The following is a 14043-nucleotide window of genomic DNA, read 5'->3' on the forward strand; positions in this document are numbered from 1 at the left end:
AGGTACAACACTTAATAATAGTTTATAGGGTAAAATAAGCAATCAAATCATACTAGGAAACAATCCATATGAATCATAAGGATACAAGCGACAAAGTTACAGTCAAACAGTCACAAGTGAGAGGGGATGGGTGATAAGGAGTGATGAGAAGGTTAATAGTAATAGTAGTGCAGACTTTGTAAATAGTTGAACATTGTTGAGGGAATTATTTGTTTAGCAGAGCAATGGCGTTTTGGAAGAAACTATTTTTGTGTCTAATTGTTCTGGCATGCAATGCTCTATAGCATCATTTTGAGGGAAGGAGTTGAACCAGTTTATATCCAGGATTTAAGGGGTCTGTAAATATTTTCACACCCCTCTTTTTGACTCATGCAGTATACAGGTCCTCAGTGGAAGGGAGGTTGATAGTAATTGTTTTTATTACTGTCCTAATTATCCAATGAAGTCTGTTTCTGTCCTGTTGAGTTGCAGAACCAAACCAGACAGTTATAGAGGTGAAGATGACAGACTCAATAATTCCTCTGTAGAACTGTTTCAGTAGCTTTTGGGGCAGTTTGAGCTTTCTGAGTTGGCTCAGAAAGAGCATTCTTTGTTGTGCTTTTCGAACCTAGAAATTAGAAATCTAGAAATCTCTACTGTTGATACTGTGTCTTGTAGTATTGTATAGTATTGTAAGAAGTGGTAGTATGGGAGGGTTTCTTCTAAAGTCCACCACCATTTCCATGGTTTTGAGTGTGTTCAATTCCAGATTGTTCCAGTTACACTATGAGACATGTTGTATAACCTCCTGTCTGTATGCGGATTCATCATTGTGTCAAATGAGACCAATCACTGTTGTGTCATCTGCACACTTCAGTATTTTAACAGATGGATAGTTTGAGATGCAGTCATTGGTATATAGGGAGAAGAGAAGTGGAGAAAGCACAAAGCCTTGGGGGGAGGGGCCTGTGTTAATTTTACAGGTATCAGATGTGATTCTACCTAGTTTCACCTGCTGTTTCCTTTCTATTAGGAAGCTTATGATCCACTTATAAGTGTATTCAGGTACTGCCAGCTGGTTTAATTTAGTTAGAAGAATGTCTGGAATGATGATATTGAATGCTGAACTGAAGTCTACAAAGAGGACCCTTGCATAGGTATTTGGAGATTCAAGGTGTTGTAGGATGTAGTGCAGAGCAATATTAACAGCATCATCTGCTAGCTGTTGATTTCCTTCTGCCTGGGAAGGAGTTTTGCTATAGCCAGTGATGTTTTTAAGAGTTTTCCACATGTTTGCTGGTTCATTTGTTGAGAGCTGATTCCTTAACTTTTCAGAGTAACTTCTTTTTGCTGCTCTGATCTCTCTTGTTAATATGTTTCTGGCCTGATTGTATAGCATTCTGTCACCTTTTCTGTAGGCTTCCTCTTTGGAATGATGTAGCTGCTTAAGTTTAGCTGTGAACCAAGGTTTATTGTTACTATATATTTGCAGGTTCCTTGTTGATATAATAAGTCTTTGCAGAAGCTGACATATGATGTTACAGTATCTGTGAGCTCATCTAGGCCTGCAGAGGTATCTTCAAAAACATTCCAATCAGTGCAATCAAGGCAAGCCTGGAGCTTCAGCTTTGTCTCATCAGACCAAGTCCTCACTGATTTAATTATTGGTTTCATGGTTTTAAGTCTTTGTCTGTAGGCAGAGACAAGGTGAATCATGCAGTGATCAGAGTGTCCCACAGCTGCTCATACTAAAGACCTATAAGCATCTTTTACTGTTGTGTAGCAGTGGTCTAAAGTATTTTTGCCTCTGGTGGGACAATTTACATGCTGGAAATATTTTGGGAGCTCTTTCCTTAAATTTGCTTGATTGAAATCTCCTAAAATGATGGGAAGGGATCTGGGTGTTTGGCTTCAGCTTCCATAATTTGATCAGCTAGAGTTTGCAATGTCTTGTTTACACAAATTTGTGGAGGAACATACGTGGCTATTAGGAGAAATAAGGATAACTCACATGGAGAATAAAATGGCTTACAGCTGATATGTAAAGACTCTAAATTTTCATCACAGAATTTATACATTATGGTTATATACTGAGACCTGCTGTTGTTAATATATAAACATCATCCTCCACCCGGAGGAAGAAGGCGGAACTCCTCGCCGACAGACGGTAGATCGCAACTCTCTGTGGCTATCATTCGTGCTCTTTCGTCAGAGAGCCCCAATCATTTTGATTAGGGGCTGAAACTGCCTTGGAGGGGAAGCAGAGTAAGAGGAAGCAGCAAGCCTGATTGTGGGGAGCTGCATCTCCACCACCCCCCGGGCTTGTTTTTTTTTCCTCCCGAAGACGACTGCAGCGATGGTCTAAAATGGCCATCCCGAAGAGGATGACTCAGCTCGACTAAGATTTGTGCAGGAGGGAAGAAAGAGGTGGATAACATCTGAACCGGGACAACTGGGCAATATAACCAAATAAAAGTACCCCAGGATTAAGGTAACATAGAATTTTTAACAAAAGAAAAGTGAGCGGCGAAATTACAAAGGGACAGAGAAAAAAAGAAAAATATTTTTGACAGCTAAATGGGGCTTCGAACTGGGAAAGGAAGAAGATGAAATTAAAGATTTAATGAAATTGGACTAAAATAATTTGGGAATAAACAAGTATAAAACCAAAGCTGGACTTAAGATTGTCAAAGAATAATAATAACAAAGTTTACAAATTGGAGACTGGATTGTGTTGGAATATTGAGGTTCAAAAAACCTTAAATAAAAATATAGGGGGGAAAAGTGAAGACTTTGTATAATGGAGAGTGTCACCTTTTGATAAAAATTTAGTTTAAATAAAAGGGAAAGCATCTTGTTTTTGAATGAACTGGTGTGGATATAACATTACAGAAATATTGAAACAAAGTAAGAATTTTAGAAAGTGAAAGCAGAACCAGAATAAAGGAAAAAGCAAGCAAGGAAAGATTGTTTGTGGGACTGATTGATGTTTTTGGTATAAACCCTGGACTGGAATAGCTGAGAACTTTAAAAAACTGAAAGAAGAAAGAAGGAAAGTAAAAGTGGTTTCTTTTTGTGGACTTTAATGATCATAAAATATAAGAATGATGATATCTCTTTGGGAATTAAAAATGGAACTTAAAAATATGAGAGAATTACTACAGGAAAGAGGCGAATCACTTTGCTCTGTGCTGGAAAAAATGGAAATGGTGATTGAAGAACAAGAAGAAAGATTCTCAGAGGGGGAGGAATCGACTCAAGGAGAAGACATTTTAAATAGACAATTAACACAAAGAACGCTACAAAGAAGTGGGGAAAGAAGGAAGGTTAAAAAGTTGAGTTTTAAGAAAGCAATTAGAAGAGGGAATACTTGTGAAGTCAGAAAAGGCAGGAAGATTCAGCAGAAAAGGGGAAAGGAAGATATTAAGAAAGAGATAAATTGGAATGAGAAAAGATATGGGGAAAAGAGGGGGCAGAGAAGCAGTAAGAAACAGGCATGTGAAAGAAAGAAACACAGAACTAGTAAAATGTTGAAAGGAAATTGTTTCTTTACAATTAAAAGAAGGAATACCTGTGAAGTCAGGAAATGCAGAAAGACTCAGCAGAAAAGGGGAAAGGAAGATATTAAGAAAGAGATAAATTGGAATGAGAAAAGATATGGGGAAAAGAGGGGGAGGAGAAGCAGTAAGAAATAGGCATGTGAAAGAAAGAAACACAGAACTAGTAAAATGTTGAAAAGAAATGGCTTTTTCAGAGATAATAGTTGATGAATTAAAAAGGGGATTCTGCAGGGTGACAAGGGGTAATAAGAATATCTCTGCAATTAAAAATATTTAGAAAATAGGGTAATATAGATACTGATAACTCTTATTAAAAGGGGGGAAAATATGCTGTGGAATCCAATTGAAAAGATGTAATGATTAATGGTTTATTGGGAATTAAGATGAGGGAATAAAGTTATATTCTAATCATTAACGTGCCACACTCAAAATAGTAAAAGTGGGGGAACTTATACTTGTTCTTTTTTCTTTTTTTGTGGGTGTGTTAAGATCTGTATTAATTTAGAATTCATAAAAAAAGTGTAATGGAAAGGGAATATGACAGACTAAAGAACCAGCTAAATTAATAAGTTTAATATAGATTATTAAAACAAGGAGAGACATTGGTAACTTCATTATTACCACTATTAGGCAAACACATATTGTTTATCTTTATGCTTAAAAACAAATACTAAAGGATTATATTTGAAATAATTGAAATGAAACAAAATCGATTGAGATTAATGAAAGAGGCTAGAATTAATGTGTTTGTTTCTCTCCTTACTGAAAATTTGGAATGAAAAAGGTAATAATAGTATGCATATATCATGTATAATTTCTGTCATATTTGTATGTAAAGATAATGACCCGGAAATATGTTGTCCACTAAAAAGAGATTTTTGTTTTTAATGTGAAAAACTGAATAAAGTCTGTTAAAAAAACAAATAAACATCATCCTCTACCCTTTGTTTTACCTGATGTCTCTTCAGTTCTGTCTGATGTAAATATCTGAAATCCTGGGATGTAAATGGTATTGTCCCCAATGAATTTGTGCATTAAGCCAGGTTTCAGTAAAACAAAAAACAGCTGAATTGTGGAAATCAGGATTCCATCTATTTAAAAGATGTATTTCATCCATCTTGTTAGCAAGTGAGTGTAAATTAGTCAGAAAGATTGAAGGGAGAGGGTTCCCCCAACATTCCTTAGTCTATTTAAAATTCCCACTCATTTACCTTGTCTCCTTTTTCGGTGCTGCCTCTTCTTTCCTTGGTTTGTTGTAATCCATAGCACCAGGTAATTATTTAGAATCTCCTCTGTGTTTGCAAAGAGGGGGTGGGGATGAGGAATCAGAAAGCTGCTCTTAAGGAAACATTGCCTAATTCTTAGCAGATGGTCTCATGAGTATGAAATCCTTAGTGAATTGCAAAGAAGAATAAAGAATAAAAAAAAAACATTAGAGACCATTCACCAAGGCAGCCATTGTCTGCGCCATCTTGGATCATTGAAACTGCCAATTTTCACAAGTGACTTTTACCCTTAATTTAGATGACTAAAAGAGTTTATTTACAGAATAAAGAGTACAGAATAACAGAGTTGGAAGGGACCTTGGGGTCTCCTAGATCAACCATCTGCTCAAGCATGACACATCATACCATGTCAAACAAATGGCTGTCCAATTTCTTCTTACCTCCAGTGAGCCTCCATAGGTTCTGGAAGCAAGCCATGCCACTGATTGTTTTCACTGACAAGGATTTCTCCTTAATTCTAGGTTGACTCTCTCTTCCATCCTTTACTTCTTGTCCTGGTTTCAGGTGCTTTGTAAAATAGATTGCCCCCCTCTTCTCTGTGACAGCCCCTCAAATATTGAAAGACTGCTATAATGTCAACCTTAGTCCTTCTCTTCATTAGATTAGACATACCCAGTTCCTACATCTACTCATTGTATGCTTTAGCCTGCAAACCCATAATGATATTTGCTGCTTTTCTCTGCACTCTTTCTCAAGTCTTGACATCTTTTTTGTATTGTGGTGACCAAAACTGGATGCAGTATTCCAAGTGCAACCTTACAACTGCAATATAGAGTGGTATACTGAGGGACTGTCACAGAGAAGGGGGAGGCAACCTATTCTTCAAAGCACATGAGGACAGAACAAGTAAAGAATGGAAAGTTATCAAGGAGAGATCCAACCTAGAACTAAGGATAAATTTTCTGACAGTGAGAACAATTAACAAATGGACCAGCTTGCCCCTAAAAATTGTCAGTGATCTATCACTAGTGGTTTTTAAGAAGAAATTGGACAGCCATTTGTCTGATATGTTATAAGGTGTCTTGTTTCAGCAAGGAGTTAGTCTAGAAGACCTCCAAAGTCATTTCCAATTTTGTTATTCTGTATTCTGTTCTGTAACCCTTCTAGAAGTCATGGTTTTGAATGCTTCTTATTTAGTATTGAATGTAGGGGTGTAACAAGGCAGTGAAATAAAAACTTAAGTCCCATAAAGTCCACTCAACAAAAGTTAATTAGTTGCTGTTTCATATCCTGTCATACAATCAACAAAGAAGAGGAAATGTTTAAAATGAACTAATATTTAAAGGATTTAATTCCTGTTTGAAAATACCAAGATCACAAATACACTTAAAAAGGAGGGAGGGAATAGATGGTATTAAACTCTTTACCATTCAAACTGCAAGACTTGGGTTGTCCTGTGAAGAGGATTCTGTGGACCAAAAGACTTCTTGGAATCAGCAAGTACTCACCACTATATACATGTAAATATTTGTGCTCTTTTATATCAACAATGTTTGAATTTCCCATATCAATTTCAAAAGTAGTAATTTCTTTCCCAATAATGAAATTTAAATGACTTTTAGATGAACTTTAAATTCTAAATGGCACAGTCAAATCATGTATTTTTGTCATTTTTGTGTTCTAAATCTTCCAGAAAGTTTATTTGCTGCTGATGGCCACCAATTTTCTTCTGAAGAGGTCGTCAACCTGAAAAGTTACATAAAAGTTACACATTTTAAACTCAACCTACATGCACTCCATATTTTTCTCTAAAATGTACAGAAACTGTAACTTATTTGTTTCCACAATCCAAAGATAGTTATGTTGATAAGTAACTCTCCTATACTCATTGAGGTGAAAAAAATAACTTGAACAGAATATGAACGAGGAGGTATGTAAAGGTTATAGGAAATGTGGAATTTAGATGCGATTGGGAATCCCGTTGGCCTCCTTTTTTCAATCTTTAAATATTTGAACAATTTATGGGTTTTTAAGTGGAAAAAGAACTCAGAGAAGAATGCAGCTGACATGGACAGGAGTTCTGCTTCTTCTCTGTTTACCTTTCACCTATTTCTCATCTTTCTAAATGTCCAAGAAAAAAAGGGCAGCTACCCCCTGGACATAGTCATGGCCTATTAGGGGGAACCTCTTGCAGAAAGATATAATATCTCTAAATAACTCCTATAAAAGGTAGGATTAGCTAAGTATTGTACTTCTTTTCTATTTCAGGTGATTACTTTGAAAGGTATATTCACATGCTTCTAATTTAAAGAGTTTGATATATTCTAAAAGAATCCAATTTTATTGGGGGTTCATGTACATCTTCACTAGGAATTTTAGCTTCAAGTCACTTGTAACAGTCTCATAAACACACAATGGAGGTTACAAATGTCATTAAAAATAAAAAAATTTTTTTTTCAGGTCTTCTTTTCCTGTATGGCAACATCAGCAACTAGACATCCTGAAGTTTTTAAACTAGCCACATCATAAATAATATTAGCACTCTAAAAGATCCTCACCTCTTGCTCAGTAGCATGAGGGGATCATAATCTGACATTATATTCCCAGGCTTTCTCCTATGCTTGTGCAGTTTACCATTTTCTTCTGTTGCACATGTCTTTGTCCTTGTAACTAAAGCAATCATCTGCCTTCAGCACCTTCCTATATTGCTGCTACCCAATATAGGTGCCTGTTTCCTTGGTGACCTTCCCACTTTGGATTATATTCCTGGGAATATATACTCTTGGCATACACTTCCAAAATTCTTTGCTCATCCCTCATAGGAACATGTCCTTTTCTGCCACCATGTAGCCTGATATATCTTTCCCCCCAGTTTAAAATTAATTTAATAAATTTTATCCTTAAAGATAAACCAGTCCTTCACATAACTGTTATCCATCTTAATAAAAACAAATAAAAATACCATATTTCCCTAAAAATAAGACTTTTATTAATTTTTGCTCCAAAAGGGCTTATTTTCTGATTAGGTCTTATTTGGGGGGAAATATGCCACTAAATGTGCCCATCAGTCTTATGATCTTAATTGGGGGTTATTTGGGGGTAGGGCTTCTATTACAAGCATCCTGAAAAATCATGCTAGGCCTTATTTTCCAGTTAGGTCTAACATGAGAACTTAACTGATATTCATTCCATTAAAACGGAATTGTATATAAAGGCTTCCTTTTCAAAAGGGGAAGCAACTTCAACCTTTTTCTTAGGAAAAGAGACCATGCACAATTTAGAATTACTTAAAGGTGCATAAAAACATTGAGCTCAAAACATTGTGAGAATAGAACAAAACATCTGTTTCAAGTATTTTGATTTGTTCCTTATGGAAATCATTTTTTTATTGACAATTTCATCTTTATAGAGACAACCATGGATGGAAACTGAAATCACCAGAGGAAGCCTAACTTGAATTACTGTTGCTTCCAACATTCCAACTTGAAATTGAAATATATATTTATGTATTAATATACATAAATATATGTACAAACGTAAAAGAAGGTTTAAAACAGGGGTTCCCAACCACCGGGCCACGGACCGGCACCGGTCCATGGAACATTTCCTACTGGACCACTGGTTTGCTGGGCGCCGCCATCTTGTTTGACGAGAAAGTGCTTCCGGGTGAGCTTTTCTGGTTGGAAAGCGGTATTTGGGTCCTGAAGGAATCCTCGCGCCTTAGTTTCATTGAAGGGGGGGGCGTCGAATGAAACTAAGGTGCGAGGATTCTTTCAGCACCCAAGGCAAGGCGAGCTGAGTGACCATCCCGAAGCCGTCCCGAAGCGAAGCCCATCGACAAAGGTACAAAGGAGGAGTTGAAGGTGGCAGGGAGAAGCAGGGGATGGCTGGCTGGCTGGTTGCTCAGCTTGCCTTGCCTTGTCATGCGTGCTGATGCCGGTACCGGGCCGCTGATCATTTTGTGATGCCGGTACCAGGCCGTGGCACAAAAAAGGTTGGGGGCCACTGGTTTAAAAGATACAAAGAAGATACAAAGAAGCAGTTTCCAAACTTCTTGACAGCATTTCTAATTTATAGGTACATTTATAAATTTACCTCTTATTCTACAGTTGCAACATAATTTTCTCTATAATCTAACCTGTCTAATTATCAAAATCATAAGTTCATTTTATTTTCTTCTCCACACAAAAAGTCTATAAGGGGTTTCCAGCCAGGGAAAAATGTAGATATTGTCTGATCAAATAAGTCAATTTAGCCATCTCAGCAAATTTCTTCATCCTTACCAACCATTCTTCCATTCTGCTTAAGGCCAGAGGTGGATTTTTACTGGCTTAGACAGGTTTGGGTGAACCAGATGTTAAAGTTACATCTGGTTTGCCAAACTAGTATTTGGCCCTGCCCACCTTACCCCACCTCTCCCAGGAGTCTCCACACGGCCCATTTTGAATGGAGGTAAGTGCTGGGTATGCGCAGAGGCTCTGGGAGGAGGGAAAATGGGCCTTCCCAAAGTCTGGAAATGAACTTGTTTCTGGCTTCCGGAGGGCCTCCAGAGCTCAGGGAATGCTGTTTTCACCCTCCAATAGGCCCATCGTAGACCAGGACCTGCCAAGCTTGTTGGGATGAGAATGGTGCAAACCCCAGAATCCATGACAACGAGGCCACCCCCCACCCCAAGACAATGACCTTGTGGCACTGGAGTGCAACTTCAGTGATGTGTTCAACAACAAACATGATATCCTTTAACTTAGACCCCACCATAGCTCCAGTCAGACTAAAGCTGCAACAAGTCCCGCTTGCTCTCTGGACTAAGGTTGAGGAGCAATTGGATAAGTTAATTGCCCAGGGGGTTCTCAAGCTGATTGTCCACACCAAATGGGAGACCCCAATAGTCACCCCAGTTAAGCAAGGTGGGTCAGTGAGAATCTATGCGAACTACAAGACCACCCTGAACAAAGCCCCTCAGTAAAGTGCCTATCCGGTGCCAATCGTGCAGCACCTCCTGCACTCCCTGGGGTGGGGAAACATCTTTGCCAAGCTAGATTTGGCCCAGGCCTATCAGCAGCAGCCAGTCAATGAAGCAATAGCAGAAGCACAGACAATCATGATGCACCAGGGTGCCTTCAAGTGCAACTGGCTGCAGTTCGGAGTCAGCATAGTCCCTGGCCTCTTCCAAAGCATCATGGAGAGGCTATTACACAACATCTCAGGGGTAATACCATACTTCGACAATGTCATAATATCAGCCAGGAGCAGGGAACAACTAATAGAGAGACTGAGGGCAGTGCTGGGGAGATTCCAGGAAGCAGGAGTTAAGCTAAAAATAAATAAATACCACTTGGCCATCCCCCAAGTGGAGTTCCTGGGCTTCCTCACTGGTGTGGCAGGCATATGACCCACAAGCAGCAAGCTACAGGCTTTCTTTTGCCCAGATATTTTTCAGGGTTTACATGTCTATAGTCCAGGCATAAATACATGTGTGTTTAATAGAATTGAAAGGGACTTTAGAGGTCTTCTAATCCAGCCCTTGCTCAGGCAGGAAAACTGAGGATGCCAAACTCTGAGTAGAGTATAGGTTTCCTGGGGCGGGGGGGAACCTATACCATTCTAGAGAAATATCTGTCCAGTCTTTTTTAAAAAACTTCCAGTGTTGGAGCACCCAGAACTTCTGCTGACAAGCAGTTCCATTGGTTAATTGTTCTCACTGTCTGGAAGTGTCTCTTTAGTCTTACTTTGCTTCTCTTTGTTCAGTTTCCATCCATTGTTTCTTGTTTGCCTTCTGGTGCTTTGGAAAGTGCTCTTTCTAGCAACCCCTTAAAAACCTGTTGCCTATCGCACTCTTGAGCAAAGCATGTAAGCCATTTCCTCCTTTCAGTGCTCCATGAAAGTACATCTATAGCACGTAAATAATAAAGTCAAAAAAAGTTATCATTTTTACAGAACTATAGATAAGTTGAGGCTGGAGTGACAAGGAATGGCTGGGAGGGGAGGGGCTAGGTGAGGCACCCCTTGACGTGAGTGGCATTGAGTTGGCCATGCCCACCCAGTCACATGACCACCAAGCCAGGCCCAGCCAGCAAACCACACCCAGCCAGTCACATGACCACCAAGCCACACCCACAAATTAAGCCATGCCCACAGAACCAGTTGTTAAGAAATTTGAATCCCACCTCTGCTGAAAGGTATAGCTGGCATTTGCCACAGCTGAATGGCTTGTGTTTTAACCATCTAAACAAAGATTTGCCTGTGATTGCTGTGTTTTGCCTCTTCACTCCACACGCCCACTCAACATGAACAAATTGATGCTGAAATTTATTTGGTAAGGAAAAAAGTGAGAATAAAATTGAAAATGTTACAAAAATCTAAAGAAAATGGAGGGTTTGGATTACCAGATTGGTTTTTATATTACCAAGTGTTGGAAGAAATATCCATCTGATTCAGTTCCAAGTGGGGAGAAAGACACAGGGAACTATAGATTAACAATGGCAACTTCTTATAATTCTTATATTTTTTTTTTACATCAAATGTTTTATAGATGGCATTTACCATCTGAGAGGTTAGCTAAAATGTTTAAAAATATGTCTAACAAATGTTGGAAATGTAATCAAAAGATGGGTACATTTTATCATATGTGGTGGACTTGTGCTAAAACAAAAAAAAATGGACAAAAATACACAGATGGCTAGAAAAAATAATAGGGAAACATGCAGATGTTAAACCTGAACTATTTTTTTAAAATAAAAAATTTATTTGGGTTTTCACAAAACATAATACCAGTAAAATTTCTTTTTCTGAGAATAGCATGGTCCCAGGTTATCACTTCTTCATACAGACACAAATTCAATTTCATATTCATCTTTGTGTTCTATTACATATCTTATCACTATTTTAACATTTTCTCAATAATTTTTCCCTTGCCTTAGTTTTCTCAATCTTACTTTTAATTATCTCATTCCTTTCTAAATTCAATTATATATATCTTTTTCTAAGTTTCAATACTTTCTAGTCATGTTTATACTTTTGTCTGTCCTGTTTCAATTTCATATTTTCTTTTCTCATTAAGCAAAAATTTTCCCTGTAGTTACTAATTAGAGTATGACACCTTTGTATCTTTTAATTTTTATCCATTCAACTCTTATTTAAACTTCAATTTATGCTTTTACAATTATAACATTCAATATAACACATAACTTCCAATTGAATTCTGCTTGATACATTCTTAAAATACACACTAAGTTCTTAAAGAGAATATATATATATAACAATAATGAATAAAATACTTATTCTATTCCAATTCAGCTCTATCTTTAATGTTAGTTATAATCTTTGATATCTTTAACATTTCTTTTCAATCGGGTATCATACTTCTAGGAACATTTTATAATATTTCCATAATTTTTCATGTTTCTTTCATGTTCCTCTTCACTTAATTTTTTTCAACACATTTATAATAATTAAAATGTTCCCCTCCTTTCCTAATTTCATTCTTTCATTCTCTTTATTTCATTTATTTATTAAACATTACATTACATCACAATGAGTATTCTATCTATCATTTTAATCACACTTGTTTCATATTTTCAAAGTTAATTTCTATTTCTAATATAACAATTCTATCTTATGTACCCTTGCAGAATCCCCCTTTCAATTAAGTTTTCACCCATTATCTCTGTGTCTTCTAAATAGGCGTATACCCTTAATCCTTGTACGTTTTTCCTGTTTCTCTATGTCCTGTTTCTGTCCTTTATAATTTCTTTTCCTTTCCCTCTTCCCCCTCTTCTTCTCCCTTCCCTTTTTGACCCCTTCTTTCTCTAATTCTGATTCTCTCTTCTGTAATCCTCTCTTCTGTTTCTTCCTAATGTTGTAATTACTTTTCAAACTATTTTTTTTTTTGGGGGGTTCAGATCTTAAATTTTTCACTCTCTTTCCCCCTTCCCTTTCTTTTCCCCACATAGAAACACTTGGTCATTGAAGATGGCTTCTTGTTTGTCCCGCCCTTCTTGTTCTACAGGCATTTCTTGTTGTTTCTCATAGTTCAGGATCTCCATTTCTAAACACTGAAATACAAAGCCGAAAGAACCTCTTTCTTCTTGTGCATCTTCTTTCTGTTTTTAAAGTTCCATTCTCAATTCTTCCAAGAGTGATACCATTTTAAAAACTTTTAAACAACCACCCAATTAATTTTAGTGGTTGGAAAAAAAGGGTGTAGAGTAAGAATGACATCTGTATTATTAAGCAAATTAAATACCCAGACAACAAGATCTTTATTTAGCACTAAGGAATGTAATTAATAGAAAGTTAATAAAATTTATCTTAAAAAACCCAGCAAGCTGCAAAATACAATCAGGTAAACCCAAATCTCCTCTTTTCTTTGCACATATATAACATTGTAACAATATCTGTTTTGATAACTGATGCATCATTTCAACAGTGGCAGAAGGATATATCTACATTTGTGTGGCAGGGAAAAACACAATTTAAAAGTGAGGCTGTTTTGAGCTACATTGTGTCTGATATTTGAATAGCCAATCCAGTTCTACTCTTGCTGCTACTGATTGAGATAAAATGGAAGAGGAGGGGATTAGGGAGAGCAGCAGATATAAAATCAAATGTTCATGCAAAGAGGAATTATTTGAAGCTACTGCTGTGGAGGACAAGCCTTAAACAGATTGTTAAAAGGTATGTGCACTGTGATCAAATGATGTCATTGTTACTGAGTTTTCAGATGTCATATTGTAAATGAAAAATTGTGTTGTTTACCAAAAATGCATGCATACCTTGAGGTTGAAATTTAGACTAAATGGAAAGATTGCATTGCTTTGGTTGCTTGATTGGTTTGCTGCAGTTGTGCTAATTGTAGAAATATGCCTAGGGCTTGTTAATTAGGAATGGATAAACCTAAAGTAATATCCAAATAAATGTATTTTTCTACTGTTATATTGTTCATGGGTTACTTTAAAGTGAATATATGATGTATTGCCCTTGAGTCAAACTCTGTGGCTATTGCCTATCTGACCTATCAACTTGCAAAAACAAACATTTATGTGACATAGCTGATTTTTGCTTCAAGAAACGAAAACCAACACAATTTATTGTCACAGAAAAGATAGGATATGATTTACCTCAGTGAGGCATTCCATGTTGCTTTTGGAACTTCATCTTGCAGTTTCCATAGCCAGGAGAGGCTTGTGTCGAAATTGTTTCCATCACTGTCTTCATGAGTCAGAACCTCCCCAGACACAACTCAATGCTAGTCTTGCTTTACTTTCAGAAGGGATGGG

At 37.2% G+C, this 14043-nt stretch overlaps 1 long non-coding RNA gene across 1 annotated transcript; it reads left to right on the forward strand.

Moving 5' to 3' along the window:
- The first annotated feature begins 2135 nt into the window (after positions 1 to 2135).
- LOC148126976 (uncharacterized) lies at positions 2136 to 3590 on the forward strand. The gene is made up of 2 exons (XR_015741779.1): positions 2136 to 2470; positions 2900 to 3590. It is a non-coding gene; the product is annotated as an uncharacterized LOC148126976 (long non-coding RNA).
- The last annotated feature ends 10453 nt before the right edge of the window (positions 3591 to 14043 follow it).

The sequence above is a fragment of the Pseudonaja textilis genome, chromosome 2, assembly GCF_049901715.1.
Source record: "Pseudonaja textilis isolate UNSWEBS1 chromosome 2, rPseTex1.2, whole genome shotgun sequence".
NCBI lineage: Eukaryota > Metazoa > Chordata > Lepidosauria > Squamata > Elapidae > Pseudonaja > Pseudonaja textilis.